This window comes from Arvicanthis niloticus, chromosome 14 (assembly GCF_011762505.2).
Source record: "Arvicanthis niloticus isolate mArvNil1 chromosome 14, mArvNil1.pat.X, whole genome shotgun sequence".
Lineage (NCBI taxonomy): Eukaryota > Metazoa > Chordata > Mammalia > Rodentia > Muridae > Arvicanthis > Arvicanthis niloticus.
The window spans coordinates 5,097,029-5,115,730 of NC_047671.1; the positions used below are offsets into that span (position 1 = coordinate 5,097,029).

Consider the following 18,702-nt stretch of genomic DNA (forward strand, 5'->3'; position numbering starts at 1 on the left):
GACCCAGCAACACCAGTGTTATATGGATAGCCTTAATAATATTGTAATGTTTGCTTTCCCAGAAAGTTCCCCAAACTTGCCTCCTTCAACTGTTGCTAAGCTGTCTCTTCAGTCTTCTACTTAAGATTTCAAACTTGGGATTCTCTCAGGATGAGTGTGGACCAAGGAGAAACCACTGGTCAGAGATGAGAGATGAGAGCACAAAGTTTCCCTTCAGGATACACTATGGACACTTGCAATGTGCAGCCAATAATACCCACTGGATGGGCAGGAAGAAGGCCCAGGCGACGCACGATATTCTTTCTAGAGAAATGTAAGTAACTGTTGTCTGTATAGCCAGAACATCTACAAAGAGAGAGCAAGAGAGTGCACAGGTGGGCAGGAAGAATCTCTCACTTGGCAGCATCATTTTAGCGCTCCCAGATGCTCCAGTTCATTGTTAATACAGAGGCCAGCCATGCATCAGGGAGCAGAGTCTATGATATACAACCAGTGATGAGACCTGGAGACTATCAAGTAAGAATTCTCAGGCAAGTGCTTGGTTAAATCATCCAAACATTCTGGCAGCAAAGCAAAACAAAACAAAACCAAACCACTTCTGAAATTAAGCTTAAAGATGTACCTGGATCAAATTCATCCTGATCTTTAAGCAAGTCCTTAGGGTACAAAAGCTACCTCCCTGAGCAGCTGACTGCAGTTAGGCTTTCCTTCTTCCGAGTAACAGAAAAATAACAAGGATACTCAGCATTGTCAAAGGGTGCCTGGACACATCTAGCTTTAAAGCTTTACTAAATACAAAGCAGATGAAGTTCCAGGATACAGAGACTATAACTGCCCAAGTGTTTACTACATACTATGCGTGGTGGTTTGAATAAAAATGATCCCTATAGGCTCATATGTTTGGATGCTTGGTCTCCAGTTAGTGGAACTATTTGGGAAGAATTAGGAGGTGTGGTTTTATTGAAATACATACATACATACATATATACATACATACATACATACATACACACACATATAATAATATATAATATAAATATATATATATATATATATATATATATATATATATATCACTGGGGATGGGAAGTTTTCAAAAGCCTACACCAGGCCCAGTGTCTTCCTCTCTGCCTGCTGTCTGCAGATCAGGATATAAAGCTCTCAGCTGCTGCTTCAGTGTCATGTCTGTCTGCTTCCTATCATAATAACCATGGACTAACCATCTGAAACTGTACCCAAGCCTCTGATTAAAAATGTTTGCTCTTATGAGTTGCTTTGGTCATGGTGTCTCTTTGTACCAATAGAATACCAACTAAGACACTTTTGAGGAAATACTAGTAGTTGGGGTTGGAGAGGTGGCTCAGTGGTAATGAGCATTTGCCTCTTGGAGAAAACCAGATTGGGACACCAGCACTTGTGTGGTTGGTTCACAACCACTTGTAGTCCTAGTGCCAGGGGATTAGTGTGCATCTATCTGCACACATGTGGTATGCATATATACGTACAGGCACACACATATACACATAACATTTTATAAAAGGAAGAAAATACTGCTATTTATCTCAAAGCTTTGGAGGGTGTATTTTAAAATGTGTCAGACACACACCATATGTTCAACAGTGTCTGGTGTGTGAATCTGGCTTTCTCCAAGAGGCAACTGCTCATTATTGCTTGAACATTATAACAGTGTGTGTACTAAACAAACACTTCCCAGAATTAATATCTGTCCTCAACATGAGTTCTCGAATTGCATAAACACTCCCCTAATTCTCTGAAATGTGTTCTCCTCCAGTCGTTCTGACAATGAGAAAACTGACAAGCATCAAAGAGACACTAAAGGCACCTCACAGGTGTGGTAATGGTGATCAAGGTTTTCTAATTCTGGCACAATCTGCAACTGTGAACCTTGATCTGACTGAGGAGCAGAAAGGCAGGCAAATGGGAGACATGAAGTGACAAAGGTCTTCAGAGCACAACGGTGACCATTAGTCCCCATCAAATGACCTAATTCACAACTTTGTCAACTTGGGACTCCTGCTCAGGGGAGTGCTCAGATCTGCTTGAGTCTCACTGTGCACCAGGGACAGCCTGCTTTCTAAAATGACACAAAAGAGGTGATGTCATCAAGAGGCCAAACCTACTCCATCTTGGGACCAGTCTCCATTTTAAAAGAAAGAATACAGCCTGAGCACTTGATCTGCAGCTGAGACCAAGCTGCACCAAAGTTCCAGGAAGAACCACGTTGCTTGTCTCTGCCCCATATCCCAGAGTTACTCCCTAGCTACTCCCTAGCAAGAGCCAATCAGGATTAGTCTGATCATTTCAGATGTACTTTCAGACTGTGATTGTCCATAGTTTTGCTTCAGAGCACCCACCTGTCACCTTACAATAGTCATTCAATCAGATGCTTGGCAGGCTAGGAACAACCTCCCCACCCCCCATCCCCTTGCTCGACATTTCCTATGAAACCTTGTCTGGCTGAGGGCTCCAGGTTTTACCCTCCCATCCTGCTGTGTCGGTGACTATGGTGAGCCCAAGTGAGCCCAAGCTCGAGATCGAATAAAGACCCTAGTGCAACCAGATCAGCATTGGCTCCTTGGTGGTCTTTTGGGGTTCATCTTGGTCTGCTATGAAGCCCTGAGAATCCTGGACTGACAGTGCTGTGGCAGAGAAAGTGAACGTTCCATCTCAGTCATGTGATAATCGTAACCTGGATGTTAATTGGTGCAAAAGGGCAGTCCTTGATAGAAGCTCTAAAGGGATAGGAAGCAAAAGGCATGCTTACCTGAAGCTCCTCTCAAAACCCTTTCTCAGGCAATCTTCTAAGGGAAAAAGAGAAATCACTTTGGGCTATTGGTCTCACTGGCCCCTGCTACACACGTATGTGTGTAAATAAACAACTTAGTAAAAACACAATACCAAACACAATACCAAAACTGACTGATGTTGAAATATTTTTAACTCTACCCTTAAAAACTTTTTTGGGGAAGAATTAAAAAGAAAATTGAGCCTGAAAAATTGGGATAAGATAAAATAAACTTCAAATCTTGCTAAGACAACAAAGATAAGGGACTAATGTTTTGTAATATCTAATATTTTCCTTGAAATGTGAGACACACACAAAAAGAGAAAGTGCTTGTCATATAAACTAAGTCTAAATCACAACTGTCTGGAGGTTAGCGATTCATTTGCTATTCTTTCATTCTTGTGAGTAGATCTGCTGCAGTTTCCATAAGCACAGGCATTAGTATAAGACTCTAACTGCAATAAACAACTGGAGTGCGCACAGTGTTCATGTCCTGCCTTTTGGACATGTTGTAGAATTTGGGAGCAGTCCACAGAAAAAGCTATGAAGGACTGGCAGTGTAACAAGCACCTGATGATTTCTCTTCGAGAGTCAAGGAGAAGCCTCAAATGTGCAACCGTACAGAACAAGGGTACAGGTGACGTCCATGTCAGATATCTGTCTTCTACCCACAGAACTCTGACAGCAACAGGCAGCTGCAGAGCCTGGAGAGAAGGAGGGGAAGGGACATGGGGGACAGGGGGAGAACTCACACAGCCAGTCTTTCTGTAAAGGTTTCCAATTTTCCCAAAGAAATATTTTGTGTGGCTCTAGTAAATTCATAAAACAAATACTTGGTGTTGTGTCCCCAAAATGCAGCCTCATGAGTAAACAAAGACGGCCATGGCTCCTGCCCCTGGAAACCATGGTCTAACAGGCTAATATGAACAATGCTCAACTGTGAACTGCAAATGAATGTCACTTCTGAAATCACAGAGTGGGTATCACCATGATGAAACAAGGAATGTCACCAAAGGAGAAGAAATAGCAGACACAACTGGAGGTGTGAGGACTGGAGTCACAGCAGAGAGACTCTAATGCAGGGGATGCTGTGTCCAGATCAGGAAGGAAAGGGCCAGGCCAGGCCAGGCCAGGCCAAGGGCTTCCAGGTCTCTCCCTGCTGAGCAATGATAAGTCAATGAAACAGAGGAGGAAGGAACGGGAGGACATCGGAGTTCACTCTGAAGAGTCCTGAGGGTACGTAGGGACACTGTAAGAAACCCAGGCCAGAAAAGACAGCACATAGTGCAAAGTGCCCTGAGGATGAAGATGGTGAAGAGGAAGTTAGGGTCAGAGATGTCAGTGTGCATGAGACAGAGAATGGATGGATGTGAGACAGAGGTGTGAAGGGAAGGGTGTGAGTCAGGACTCACTGATGACAGGACTCACGATTAGTGAGGAGTGACTCAGATATCTGATGAATGAGTGACTGGATGCTTAGAAGACTCAAACCATAGCCATTACAACTACAGGAGCTGGGATGGGGAATCCCACAGAGACCAGGCCTAATCTGGTTGTTGAAACAGCCTTACTGACGTACTCCGTCCACATATCTTGGGAGGTCACAATTCCTTTCATGTATTTTTGTGAATTCCCAGCTTCTTTAGCTGCTCTTAGACACTCTGATCCTGCCAATACCTGAGAACTCTCAGAGACTAGGGAATAACAATAAATAGGCTTCACTTTTTGAAAAGAAATAGAAACTCTGTTTTGAAACACTAAGAGTTTAGCGCTCTCCATGACTGGAGAAGTTTGCTGCCACACCTCCAACTCAGCACTAAAAAAACACATTCAGGAAGCCATGGTGCAACTCCTGCATTCCTAAACAGGAAAAAAACCCAAATCTAAAACTTACCGAGTGCTGGCACGATACCCCAACTGGTAAATTCTACAATTTCACAGCACCTAAGGGCTTATCGTGGAAACATAGGTGTATTAAACTATATAAAATTATTTCGGGTGATCTGGGTAAGGATGCGCCTTTCGCACTTATCCTGCAGGAATGAAGACCATTCTCAGCAACGAGGCTGTTGACTCCAGAAATATCTACACCACTCTGGAGGGGTGCACGATTGTTAAGGTACCCAGAAGAACTCTTGGAATTCTTCAGTTACTACATCTATATAGAGCTCAGTCTCCTTAGGAAGAAAGAAAAAGGGCTCCAGCTTGAGAAATAGTGGAAAAATCAGAAGCTGACAAAGGTTCATACTCTCCGCAGCGATGTACAGAGCATGGGGCCTCCATTGCTAGATGTGATCTGTGGGTGTTCACTTCCCCATCAGGGTTTGTATTCAGGACAATGGGTCTCTTGTTCAAATCCAAAATGTCTTAGGTGAAAATCTGCAAGGTTCTGATAAAGACAAGTGTCGCCTGTTCTGTTCCTCTAGCCCGAAAAGATAAGTTCATAATCCTTGGAGGAAATGATACTGAGCTTCTTTCCAATTTAGCGGCTTCGACTCAGAGAGCTACAACAGTCTTGTGTTGTCGTTTGTTTGTTTTTAAAGGACATCAAATGAAGATGTTTTTGATCTGTTTTTGAAAAACAAGTAGTACCATGGGCTAGATTGGACTTCCCCATCTATGGAAGCAAGGTCCTAGAGTAAAACTCTAATGCGTGGTGTTTGACAGTACAACAAAAGGCTTATGATGAAACACAACAAGAAGTGCATCAAACACATGAGTTTCATACTGGTGAGGCTCACCCCTCAGATGTCACTGTCAATAATCAAATATTCCAAAACTGGAGGCCTGAAACAGTCCTAGTCCCAGGCATTTCTGAACTGTATCACAAAGAGCTAATGCCGGCTACCCAGTCCTTCAGTACACCACAGCCATCCGATCTCCAAACACTGGGGCTCAGTCCTTGGCCCTGCTCCCATGCTCCACCTGCAGTATCTCTCCTGGGGATCGCATCTCCAGTTTACATACTACCTGTCCACCGAGTACCACCAACTAACAGCCTCTCTGATATCCTGGTGCCAGGCTCCTAAAACATGTATCTACTTGAAAACTCTCCTCGATGTCCAAACGCACACAAAGGCATAATATTTCTCTTTCCTGTCATAATCTTTCCCAGTCTTTTTGTTTTCAGATGCCACGGCCATGTCCTCCACTCCAATGGCAACTTTTCAGACTCCATCCTTAATCCCCACCCCAACATGGCCTCTCCCTTCTCTTCGCTGCTCACACTGTCACACTTTCAAGTCAATTATCAATTTGTTTGTGAGATTCCTCATGACTCAGACTTCAACATGCCCCATTCATCTGCATTTGCTACCAACTCCAAGGCCCTCAAGTATGTGCTGACTGAACACGATCAGCGCAGACTTCACTTTAGGATCACTACACACGCCAGCCAGCTGAGGAACAGGGTGTTCTCACCCAGACAGCTCATCCAAATCTGCTTCCCCTGAACTATTATAGTTCCTCCCTCCCGGTCACAGGGATTCATGCTTAACTGATAATTCATTAAATTAATGGGCAAAACCCGATCCACTATGTGTAAAGCACTGTAGGGCATAGAAGGAAGAGCACATCCAATCTTGCCTGATCAAATAGCTGAGCCTGTTAGTAGTAATTGGATGGGAGGGAAAAAAACATCCAAAATAAAAGTATATGATTTGATCCTGAAGAAGCATGTAATTTGTTTGGGCTAAAAGAAAAAAAACTAAAACAGAAACAAAAAACAGAAGACCCATGTCCTTCATTGTTAGAGCCTCAGTTTTGACTAATCATGAGCACCCAATGCATCCTAAACATGCAGCCTTGAGCACAGTCCCCTGAGAGGGCAAATGTGATGACCCACACGGCTCCCAAGTACCCATGTCACAGGGCAGGTGCATCGTTTGTTTTCATAACAATGCCTTCCCACTTTACAGTGAAATAAGTTCAGGTTCATTCTCCCCCAACCCCCCTCCTTCCCTCTCCCCCCTTTCTGTGTGTGTATGTGATAACATAATGTTCTTAAAATACATACAATTTTGAAGTGATTCAATCAAGCTAATTAACCTATCCCTCAGCTCACACACCTACCAGGGTTTTTTGTTTTGTTCTGTTTGGTTTTTATAGTAATTTTAAATTTCGCCCTCTTAGCAATTTGCAAACATACATTGTACTTAGCAATCAATAGCCATGATGTTCAATGCACTCGCAGAAGAAGAATCCTTTAACACAAATCTAAACATTTCAGAAAGAAAAGCTTTTGCAGCAGCTGACTCATCCCTGGAAATGCACACATGAGCCACGGACCAAGTGACTCTTCTGTGACTATGGCATGAATATTAGGATCAAGCCAAACCAGTTTTATAATCTTCTCAATCCTAGGACACACAGACATTCTGAAAATAATGCAATTAAAGCTTATGTAACATTACATTCATGTTACTTTAATATAAATTAAGGGTTATTGCTTTAAGCATTGCTTTATCATTAAATATCTGAAGTGGTTTTTTAACTTTCTCACTTAAAAATGTGCTTAAGGTATTTATAGGAATAAATGCAAGATACAGTGATATAAGTGAGGATTCAAGGGTCTACCTATAAAAATGAGAGATTTAAATAGGGTAGGAAAGCTACCATTAAGTGGATGACAGCAGTAAACCCGGGCAAGGATAGGACACTTCAGATAGGCAAAGAGACAAGAAAAGATCCCACATTCTTTAGAATCACTGGTGGGAAGGTGGGCTGCCCCTGACAGCATTAACTGGCCATCCCTGTCATGGCACTCGGTGAGCTAGTGTGGCATCTAAAAGTAAGAGTTCTAAAAAGGAAGACAGTATCACAAACTTGATTATTGTTCTTCACTGAACAACATGTACCCATAATGAATTAAGTGCTAGTTAGAGACCTTTGGCCAACACCAATAAACAGTCAGATTCCCATGTCATCCTTCACTAATAATGCTACCCTAATAATTTTATGTAATTACTGTTAAGTTATTGCTTTGAGAAATTAGCCCAGCTATTAAAAGCATGACCACAACACATCAGCTCATCCACAAAGCCATCAGTGATCCTACCCACCCTACACCTTTCCAAATAGACTCTAGTGGAAAGAATTTCATTTTAAAAACACCCAGCCTGGGAAGAGATTGCCTGTTCCTGGGATTGCTTCCTTCGTGAGCACACAAGAGTTATCAAAGTGGCACATGTAAAATGTCCCCCAAAGGACCAAATGATAATGTCCCTCACAACCAAGTTCTAGGAACCTCAATGAGAGAACATGTCCCTTGTTTAAGACTGCAGTGCACAACACTATACTCCGAGCCATAAAAAATGATTAGCCCAAACATTATGGGTACTGCAGGCAAGCCCATGTGTCTGACCTAGTACTTACTGTCTGTGTGAAACCTGACTCCAGAAGGGCTTCATGTCGATATGGCAGACACCATGTAACTGCTTTGCCAGCAGTGATAAGAGTGGACTTTCTCACACAAAAGAGGAAAACAAAAGGTGTTCTCAGAAGCACAGAGCCACCCATGTGTCACATAGCCCTGGATGCATTTAATAAAGTCATGACCTGGGGTTACCCTTTATGCTAATAAGACAAGAACGGTAAAATATTACTAAAGCTGTGCTTCGAACCCTTTACAGAATGAGGCCAATGATAAGAGACAGACTCTACAGCAGTGGTCTTCAACCTTGCTAATGGGGTGACCCTTTAATACAGTTCCTCATGATGTGCTGACACCCAACCATAAAACTGTTTTGTTTCTCTTCATAACGGTAATTTTGCTGTGAATTTTGTTATGTGACGTTATGTGATACGTAATTTTGTTGTGAATTGTAATGTAAGCATCTGATATGCAGGATATCTGATATGAGACTCCAATGAAAGGGTCCTTTCACTCCCAAAGGGGTTCAGACCCACAGGTTGAGAACCACTGCTGTACAGGATACAGGTTCTTTTTTTTTTTTTTTTTTTTTTTTTTTTAATTTAAACCATGGGTAAAAAACCAGTTTCAGATTTTCAAAGACCTAAAAATGGATCTATAAGAATTGATAAGATAAAATAACTTTATTTTATGGTATGGATTATTTGAGTGACTGATAACTCTTAACACAGAGGCAATGAGCTCCAGGAAAAAAAACATGCAGCTAGAGAAGTTAAAGTCCCCTTAGACTCTAACATGCAGTCCCGCCCCCACCCCCAGCAGGGTTAAGGTCACTAAACTCTAACAGGCAGTCCCAACGCCCCAGCAGGAAGCATCTTACCTCAGGGAGAGAACTCACGTTACACTCTAACATGCAGCCCTCGCCCCTGCCCCAGCAGAGAGCATCTTTCCTGGGGGAGAAAACCTCCAGGCTCACGCTAGGGCCATCTCACAGTCCCTCAGACTTTCAAATAAGTAAAGCAAAACAAAACAGAGTACAGCATTGGGATTATCTTTGTCAGCTGTGTTCTTCCGTAACACATACAATTTAATAAAATAAAACTATCTTAAACTTGATCTATATCTTAGGTCAACACATCTTGTTTGTTCTTCAGTGGTTGGCCAGTGGTTGCCTTAGTCCCTAGCACAGCTATGTTTCACTGAGCTCACATTGCACATTGTATAAGCTTCCAAACTCAAAGATCCAAATGTCTTCTCAATCAATAAAAGTGAAAAGTTTTGTGGGCTTGCCCAGGAGAGCCGGGAGGTCTTCTCGTCTAGGGCACAGCTGCCGTCACAGGAAGTTCTCTTCTCTCTGGTTCCCTCTCATCCTCTTAGACAAAGCACTGCTGGAGCGCTCATCCCAAATCATTGTGACCCAATCCTGCACTAGACCCAAGACCTTGCGATGCTGGAGATGTCCCCGTGGCTACAGAAGCTCACCACTGCAAGGTTTTGAGAGAAGACTGCTGCTCCGGTGTCTTTCTCTTACTGGACAGTATTTAACCTTAAGAAGATGTGAGCAGTGTCCCCAGCTCCCCTTTTGGCTGGGCAATGCACATGATTAAATCTGGTTAATAGAAGGAGAAGGCACATAGGGCATCAAAAGCATCATGTTACAGGAGACACTATGAACCACCTGAGGACTGAAGACCATAGCAATGACAGACATGCCAAAGGGGCTTGTCCCTACCCAACACAATGGGCTAAAGGACCCAGCCACATGTAGACTAAAAGTCATGACAACTCAACTCGAGGAAGCCACAGCAATGCTGCCTGGCAGTGTTGTAATTAAAACAAAAAAAAACAAAAAACAAAAAAAACAAAAAACAAAAAGAAAACTTGTCACCTACGATTGATCTGAACCAGCCTGCCTAGCCTTACAGCACACCACTCTGAGATTCCTGCAAAGTCTGGCCTCCTCCTCTGTAGCCCAGAGCCAGGCTCAGAAACCCACATCTGGGCCAGGGAGCCTGTCTACAAACAGTAGGCGAAAGGTTAAAAGCCTAGAAATGTAGAGATTAAAAAGACCTTTGGGGAAGGACCTTCCTAAATTTACAAGTGAAATGACTGAGACACTGAGAACCAACTGGGAGGAAAGGATGGGGCCACAGCCACTTGTTTGATTCATGTCAACTGCTTTCTTAAAAATGTGAACAAAGTAACTTTATATATAAAAGTAAAACTTTAAAAACAATGTTTCTTCATATAAAATTTTCTGAACAGAAATCACTCCTTTAGACTCAAAAAAACTTAACTTTTACTTTCCTAGATGCAATCATTTAAACGACAGACTCAATCTCTCTCTCACTCTCTCGATCTTTGGCACAGCCCCAAAGGGGAAGCAGACCATACAACTTTGAAAAATGCATCAGGTCAGAGTCTGCCTTCTGAGAGTTTGCTTGACCAAAAACTAGAAAACAACTTCCAAGAAAAAAAAAAAAAAAAAAAAAAAGGCAAAAGTAAACAAGTTTTCCAAAGCAATGACAAAGCAAGAATGAGAACAAAAACCCAGAAGGAAAAAAAAAAAAAAAAACAAAAAAACCAGACACTCCTGCCAAAAGAATTCACAAACAAAACCGTATTAAAGATTATCTCAAATAGTTAAAACAAGAATTCAAAAGCAGTTTAAGTAAGATTCATTTCTGGAGTCTGTTTTTCAAGACAATGAAGCATGGAGTCTTTGAAGTTGGTTTGGACTCAGATGTCTTTGTCTGGTCATTTGCAGTGTGAGGAGGAGCAGCACAAGCTACTCACCAACTCCTCAAGCTGAGCCATGAGCTACTTACTCCATTGTGAAGATCTCAGATGGACTCTAAGGTAAGATTGACCTATGCAATCGCCAGCTGACACACAGGCTTGCCCACTAACCCAGACATCTGAATGCTAGCCCAAACCCTAAGAGCAAGGAGGAAAAGCCAAGGATCAGGTGTATCTTACCACTATATTTTTATACTTGTAAAATCTGGTTAATTTCTCCAGGACAACCTTGACACAGACAAGAGGCCACCAGACAACACCTGGAGAGGTCAGAGGAGGGCAAGTGGCTACTGGATATGCATTGCTGGGGGGCGGGGGAGGAGAGCACAGAGATCATCCTGGGCTTAGATCTATGGGAGCAGAATTCAGGGCCTTACATTTCCCCCAGTAAACACAGAGGTGTGGAGATTCTCCCTGAGGAGCTTTGTCATCTAGAGCCTCAGCTTGTGCCTCTAGGACTGGGATGATGGCAGACAGAGGCAGGTTTTAGGCATGCAGAGAGACTCGAACTCTTCCTGATACAGAGTTGGCTTTTCTTAAATGTAGCTTGTCACTGTTACTTGACACTACTGTCCCTACTTTGTTTTCTCAGCTCATAGAAGAGTGTTGAGTGATTTTTCTCTGGAAGATGTGAGAACAAGTCTATTCACCCCAAGAGGAGCACTGACAACTGACCAGCAAAATCATCCTATAACGGACTTATTGGCATTACAGGTGCATCATCACCAGAAAGCCCACCCAGCATGAGAGAGGACTCCCAGGAACTGCGCATGTGGGTTTCCTGTGCAGCTTTTAGGCATCTCCTTTCCTCAGCAAGCTTTTGCCCCTCATGTGACCCCGTGGGGGGTGGTAAGTTTCCTGAGCCTCTTAGCCTCCCCTTTTCCCTTCAGGATGGGATGTTTTAATCTGGAGGAAACTACCTGTTAGACTCCAGCTGTTACTCAGGACACAATACCTGCCTATTCTCAGTTACTGCAGTCACCCTACTGAGACATAGCATGCTAGTCCTCCCCAACCCTCCATCAACAGACTTCAGGTGCTAGCATCTCTCAACTGGAGGAGTTTACATAAAAATTGGTATCAAAGGCCCCATGCATTTATTCCCCATCCTCTTCCCTGCCAGGCAGAAAGCCCTGTTATGAAATAACTTGCATAGTGAAATCTTCTCAGTATGAGAAGAGATTCCTACTTGTGCTACATGGGCCCTAGTTCCTCTCTGTAGAGTCCTTGCCATGCTGTCTCTGATGCCAGGGGCCTGAGCTCTCCTTAGAACTGCCACCATGCTGTTGTCTGGCTGACAATCCATGGTGTTAGCAACTCTTCAATAAACATCTTACTTCTTAGTTTGTCTCAGTGTCCTTTTCCAGCACCCCTGCCTCCCAACATGAGACCTTTCACTATACACATGGAAAGGACAGGGAGGGGCTGAGAGCTAGAAAGTGACAGAAAGAACAGGAAGCTTTGGATGATGGATGGATGGATGGATGGGTAGGCAGACAGATAGACAGATACAAACATAGATAGATGATAGACATAGACAGACAAACAATAATAATAACTTTCAGGTGTTACTGTGATACTGAGATATCTCAGGCAAAATTGCTGAGCTGCTTCTCCAGTCTTCTCAGAAAGGCGAGAACTAAGCATATATCACTTTCTAATACTTTGTAAATAAACCTCCCATGACCATTTATCAAAACCTTAAAGTCGACCCTCAAACTGAAGATTAAGGAGCATAACTGTTAAATCTGGCACGCAACACTGTTCAACTAACAATGTAGTTTCCCTTCTTCACTCCCACCCCCAATAAATCTGTTGAAAGCCATTCTAGCACCAAACTCAAGGAACCTCCATTCTTGCTAACTCCCCCTATCACTCAGATGATGGAATTAAGCAGTTACCATGATTCTGAGAGACTAAGAATCAGAGACATAATCCATAATAGGTAGATAGATAGGGAAAGAAGCCATGGCTAGGTCATAAAGGTGGTGAATCTCCAAGATAGCCAGGCCAGCTTCTTCTACCAGGGAGTCTGTCCAACTCCTAGCCTCTCAACTCTACCAAGCCAGAGGTTCAAAGAGTTCACAGAAACATCATAAAAACAGCGAGGTCTTTAAGGTCAGTTATGAGGAGGGCCCCTATGTAATATGGGTGCCAGCTGTGAGCTGGCAGATAACTAGTAGTTTTCTCTCCTTGAAAAAGGAAAGAAAAATTCCTCTTTTTAGAAGTAAAATAGTGAGTGTTTGGACTGAACCATTTCAGAAATCAATGCTGACTATATGTATGCCTGGTCAGTGTGCCCTGACCCGTGTGCTTAATCCACCTTCACTAAACTGTCTCATTGGGTAAGATAAAGCAAGTTAGAACACTCGAGACATAATTATTATGATGATGATTCCTGAAAGGCACAAAAGCCCCCAGTTCTGATGCAATGACTTTGAAGTACAGGGAAGAAAGGCTGGGGTCAGGCCTGCTGCCCAGGAACAGGAGAATCACACAGATGCCAATCAGCCTGCAGTGGTCACAGTGGATTCTTGACTGACTGACTACCCAACCTCATTAAGATTAGCAAAGCTACCAAAACCAGGGACCAAGGGGCAGATGACATTTACCTGAGAGGGGCTGTTGCTCTGCCTGAAATCTATCTGAAGTCAGAAGAGCCAAGACCACCTCACAGACACCAGAGATGGAAGGGGAGGGCTGACCATGGTACAATCCCACCTTACCTGCTTCCTCTTCCACACTAAAGCACTGGGGACACTCTCCTTCAACAGTTAAGTATTAAGAATAATGAACTGGACCAAAATCTGCAGATGGCCAAAGGAAAAATGAAAGAGGCTCCCAGGAAATTACTCAATGTGGCCCAACAGCCATTCTCTGTGAGTTTTCTTTTTTCTTTTCTTTTTTTTTATACTTTTTAAGATTTCTTTCATTCAATCAACTCACACATACTGATTCCCTTCTCAGTATTATTCTAGAGATTAGGAGATACCTATAAATGAGACTGAAAAGCACCAGGATTCACAGAGGGCATCCTTTAGTGGAAATATATATGCAACAATGTAATAAACAAATTGTATATTTCTGGTCATGTACTTTAGAAAACAAATACAAGACTGAAGATGTAACTCAGTTATACAGTAACTGCCCAGCATGACCCAGGCCATGGTGTGACCACAGAATGGGGGCGAGGAGGATGTAACTCAGTGACACAGTAACTGCCCAGAATGACCCAGGCCATGGCGTGACCACAGAAGTGGGGAAGAAAGGAGGGAGGGAGGGAGAGAGTAGAGGGGCAGGCTAAGGAACTCAGGGATCTAGATGGACTTCCAGCTCAGAAGAATGTAGTCTCTGTCTGTCTATCATTTTGAGAAGATCTCATTCTGTAGCTAAGGCTGCCGTGGACTGCACTAGGAAGCCCACACTGGCCTCAGATTCACAGCAATCCCACATCACAGGACTACAGGTGGGAGCAACCAACCCAGCAAGATGCCTTCTTGGGATAATGATTGGAAATTAGCTTAAAATGGACCACAGAAACTCTCTGAAGGTTTAGAACGAGGTTTATTTCTTTTCTGACTACTGGTACCCAGTCATTCTGGAACCATTTGCTGAAGACTGCCCTTTCTCTGTAAATCTGCCATTATATTTTTGTGAAAAATCAGTTAGAAATATCTGTGTGAGTCTATCTCTGGATTTCTCTAGTTCTATTCCACCAATCTATGTATGTGTCCCTCTGCCAGCACCACACTCTCCAGAATACTGTAGTTATGTCCTAAGATTTGTAATTAGGTAGAGTCATTAAGCATGAAGTGTTTAAGCAGAATAAAGTGATACAAACTGGCTTTACTTCTAAAATGGCAGTCTATTGTGATGAGCAAACTGGGTCCTGGGAGGCCTGGCCAGGCATGAGATGACAAAGATCAGCCCAGTGAGAGCAGCACAGATAGTAAGGTTGATCAGATTTTAACTTGAATGTGATAGATAAGCCAACAGACTATTCTGGGGGATTGAATATGGAGTGCAAGAGACTCAAGACTGGGGGACACAAGCACCATCAACTGGCATGGGGAAGGATAAGGATGGAAGTCTGGGACAGAAAATCAGGTATTGTTTTTTTAGATGTTAGGTGTGAGAAGTCTATCAGATGCCTAGGTGGAGACATGAAATAGACAAGCATACAGGCCTCCTGGGCTCAGGAGAGAGGCCTTTCTGCCCTCGATATGATAGGTTGGAAGCTGTGACACTGGTCAGCATAGTCCAGAAAGAATGAAAAACCTCTGGTTTAGGGTGTCATGTACTGAGGTCAGAGATAGGTAGAAATGGCAGAAAAGGAGACCAAACATGTGACCAGGGAGACATGGGGGAGCCAGGAGATGGTATCCAGGAAGCTAAGCAGGAAACAACTGCATGACATTCAGCTGACACATCAGGAGTCCCTGGCAGGAGTGGCTTTAAAACACTCCCAGAATTTTAAGAGAAAAAAGCAAATGAAATAGTGGAAGGGAATGGATGGAGATGGCAGGCCTCTCAAAGGCTCCACCACACAGAGATGACACTGGGGAAGTGCTATCTGGAGAAGCTACCTGTAGGTGCATTTTTGGCAAGGGGGTAAGGGTAGGATGGGGGTAGGGGGGAGATGGGGGTGAGGGAGGATGGGGGTGGAGGTGGAGGGTTTGGGGGAGGAGGAGGATTACCATAATGAAGGGAATGAATGGCCTGGAGCGGGGAACTTGTACATGAAGAATAGAAAACAGAAGGTAAGGAAGAAATGTAATGTTATCAACTGAGACAAATGAACCCTGAGCAAACAGGGAGGCATTGGCTTAGACAGGAAGAGGCAGGAAGGTGTCTCCGATGTGCTGTTTGTGCTAAACCCCACTGTGTTGTACGGCACAGGACCTGGCCCGGCTGTGCTTTGCTCTGTGGTTGTATTAACAAGCCAGATTTTCAGAACTACATCCCAGAAGTCCTGAGTGATAAACGGTTCAGTGTGGAGTTTCACCAAGTGTCTATGACAAAGAAAAGATGCTAATGCTACCACTAAGTGCCACTGGTGGGAAAGGGGTGGGGGTGGAATAGGACAGGTGTAGAGAGTGGGTGGCAGCTGTCTTCTACCAAACGGCTCTCTCATTCCACCACAGGGTCATTGCTGAGGGTCTCTAGGCCCAGGGCAGACACATGACACCTGCCATCCAGAGGAGACAAGTACTCACTCACTCACTTCAGGACCCCACTGATGTCATTGTCAAGTCAGAGAACTGTCCTTTCTACGGAGCTGTAATCTGCCTTTTGGGGCAGTGGCCAAGCAAATGGGGACAGGCAGGGAGGGAAGAAGAACAAAGGTTTTAGGCAGAGACAAGTCTAGCTGGTTTGAGAAACAACAGAGGTATGGTGGAGAGGAGATAGTGTTACCACCGGAAGTGGAAGAGAAGGCAGGGCCCAGCTGCTTGACTTTAAATCCGGCACATCGGCACATTGGGAAGTCACTGGAAGAAATCACACGGAAGAAACGACCATTCTGAACATGAGGGAGTTTTGTTTTCTTCTGCAAAGTGCATTCCTTAAAGTAATGCTAGTATGTGTCAGCTGGCTGAAAGGTCACGGTGCTACCACCAATCTGAACGAAAACCAAAGGCTCGCTCCAGATCGAGCAAGAGGGTGAGGTCAGAGCCTTGTGTCTTCCAAGGCCCGCCAATTAAAGGGCTTCTCAAATCCTCCACGGCCTCCTCACACATGCCTGACATGTGGGAACTGTTGCATTCCAGATGAAAATCACTCAGATGGTTAAGCCAGGCCCAGGAGCCAAGAACAAAGACTGCTGAACCACTTCTGTTCAGAACTAGAATGACTGTGCACAAGTGTATAAAGGTCAAACGTTAACCTTGGGGGCTATTCCCCCGCCCCCTTATGCTGTCTCTGTTGTTTTTTGACACAGGGACTCTTATTAGTCTGGAGTTGGGTAGGTTAGGTGGCCAGTGAGCTCCAGGAATCCTCCCAACTCTGCCTCCTAGCACTGGGATTACTCTCTGGGTTTTAACACATGAGTCCTGGGGGTTAATCTCAGGTCCTTCTGTGTGTGTGTAGCAAGCACTTCACCAGCTGAGCAATCTCCCTAACCCCAACAAAGAAGGTTTTATAACCATAATGCACTACACTGCCTACTACATAATGAATGTTATAAAAGTCCAGTAAATGTCCCCAGCAATAGCTTTTGTTACTTCACTGTAGAGAAAGGAATTCATAGGTGACATTTACTTTCACAGTAAAAAGATACAGAATATATTTTGTAACACAGGTCATGGTGGGAGAAAAACCTGGTACCACAGGCCTGCAACCATTCAAACCTGCTGCATCACCAGTCAGCCAGAAAAAGTGGGCCTGGAGGGTGTTAACACCCCTCACTCCCTTCCCTCCTGCTCCTCCCCCATAGCCATTCTTCTTCCAGCATCTCTCCAGCCTCTGTGACTTGACACTCACCTGACTAGAATTTGACCAGAGGCCACCTATAATAGAGTTTAGCCCACCAATCTCCAACTCATTCTCCTGGTTCTAATAGCAACACAAGCCCCAGGAGGCAGTTCACAAATACACTTGACATTCCCAAGAAAACAATATCCCAGGGTAACAGCAAGAGTACACTCTTTCAAGGGAGAGGAAGTGGCTTTGGGTACTGCTACTTCAAGTTCTACTGGACCTGCTGTTTCTCAGGCCGCTTGCTGAAGAGTCTTGCACCTGACACAAAGAGACAGACAGTGCTGGGGAAAGCTGATGTTCCATGAGACAGTTAGGTGTAATCTTCAAACTGTAATATTAGCAGAGTTTACATGCTAAAGGTACCAAGCATTTATCTGTTCATTCCTTTTTTCTGATGGCAACACACACACACACCCACATAACTTAGAAGGGGTGAGTAAATAATAAGCAAGTTTCTTGGTCACTGAGAGACCTTAAAAGACAGACAGAGAGAGAGAAAGAGAGAGAGAGAGAGAGAGAGAGAGAGAGAGAGAGAGAGAGAGAGAGAGAATAGAAAAAAACCCACAAAAACTAACCCTCTGGCATGTGAGCCCTTGCAAGTGCCCATGAGGACCATGACCCCTGTGATACTTTTTACATCAGTGGTCCCGTGATACTTTTTACATCAGTGATACTTTTCTAAATTAACTGTAAAAGAACACAACGTTTCACCACAAGGATCTATATCGTAAGTAATCAAGGTAGACTAAGCACAAACCACACAAGAGGGAGGTGGCCTATATTATAAAATCCACCTGCATAATAAGGCGAAGCCAGGAGGAGAATGAGCTCTAAGGTGGATGCGCAACACAGTTCAGTGGGGAAACTGGCAGGTGACAGAGAGCACGGAGAGCACCTTTCCACTAATATAAAGCACAGCATGAGCAACCGAGGTACATGCTCACACTTGCAGCACTGACTGGAGGACATTCACAGGCTGTTCTATGTGGCGTGCAATTCTGGGCAATTGTAATTTTCTTCTTCTCACTCTTGCATGTCACCCAGGCCTTCACAGTAATTGTGGATTCTTCTCCCCCAACCAATAAGCTATAAAGTTTATATTTAAAACTTCTAGAAGATGATGTCCCATTGTAGGTGACACATCTTCCTAGAAAAATCATATTTCAGGTGAATATTTGAATTCTGAGTAGTTTCTTTTGCTGGTGAACATTACAATTATTATCAATTAAACCAATATTGGGCCTAACAC

General features: G+C 43.7%; 1 protein-coding gene across 1 annotated transcript in view; it reads right to left on the minus strand.

Moving 5' to 3' along the window:
- The window catches only part of Cyb5a (cytochrome b5 type A), a 32,720-nt gene that overhangs the window by 8,709 nt on the left and 5,309 nt on the right, over positions 1-18,702 (minus strand). The window lies entirely within an intron of this gene.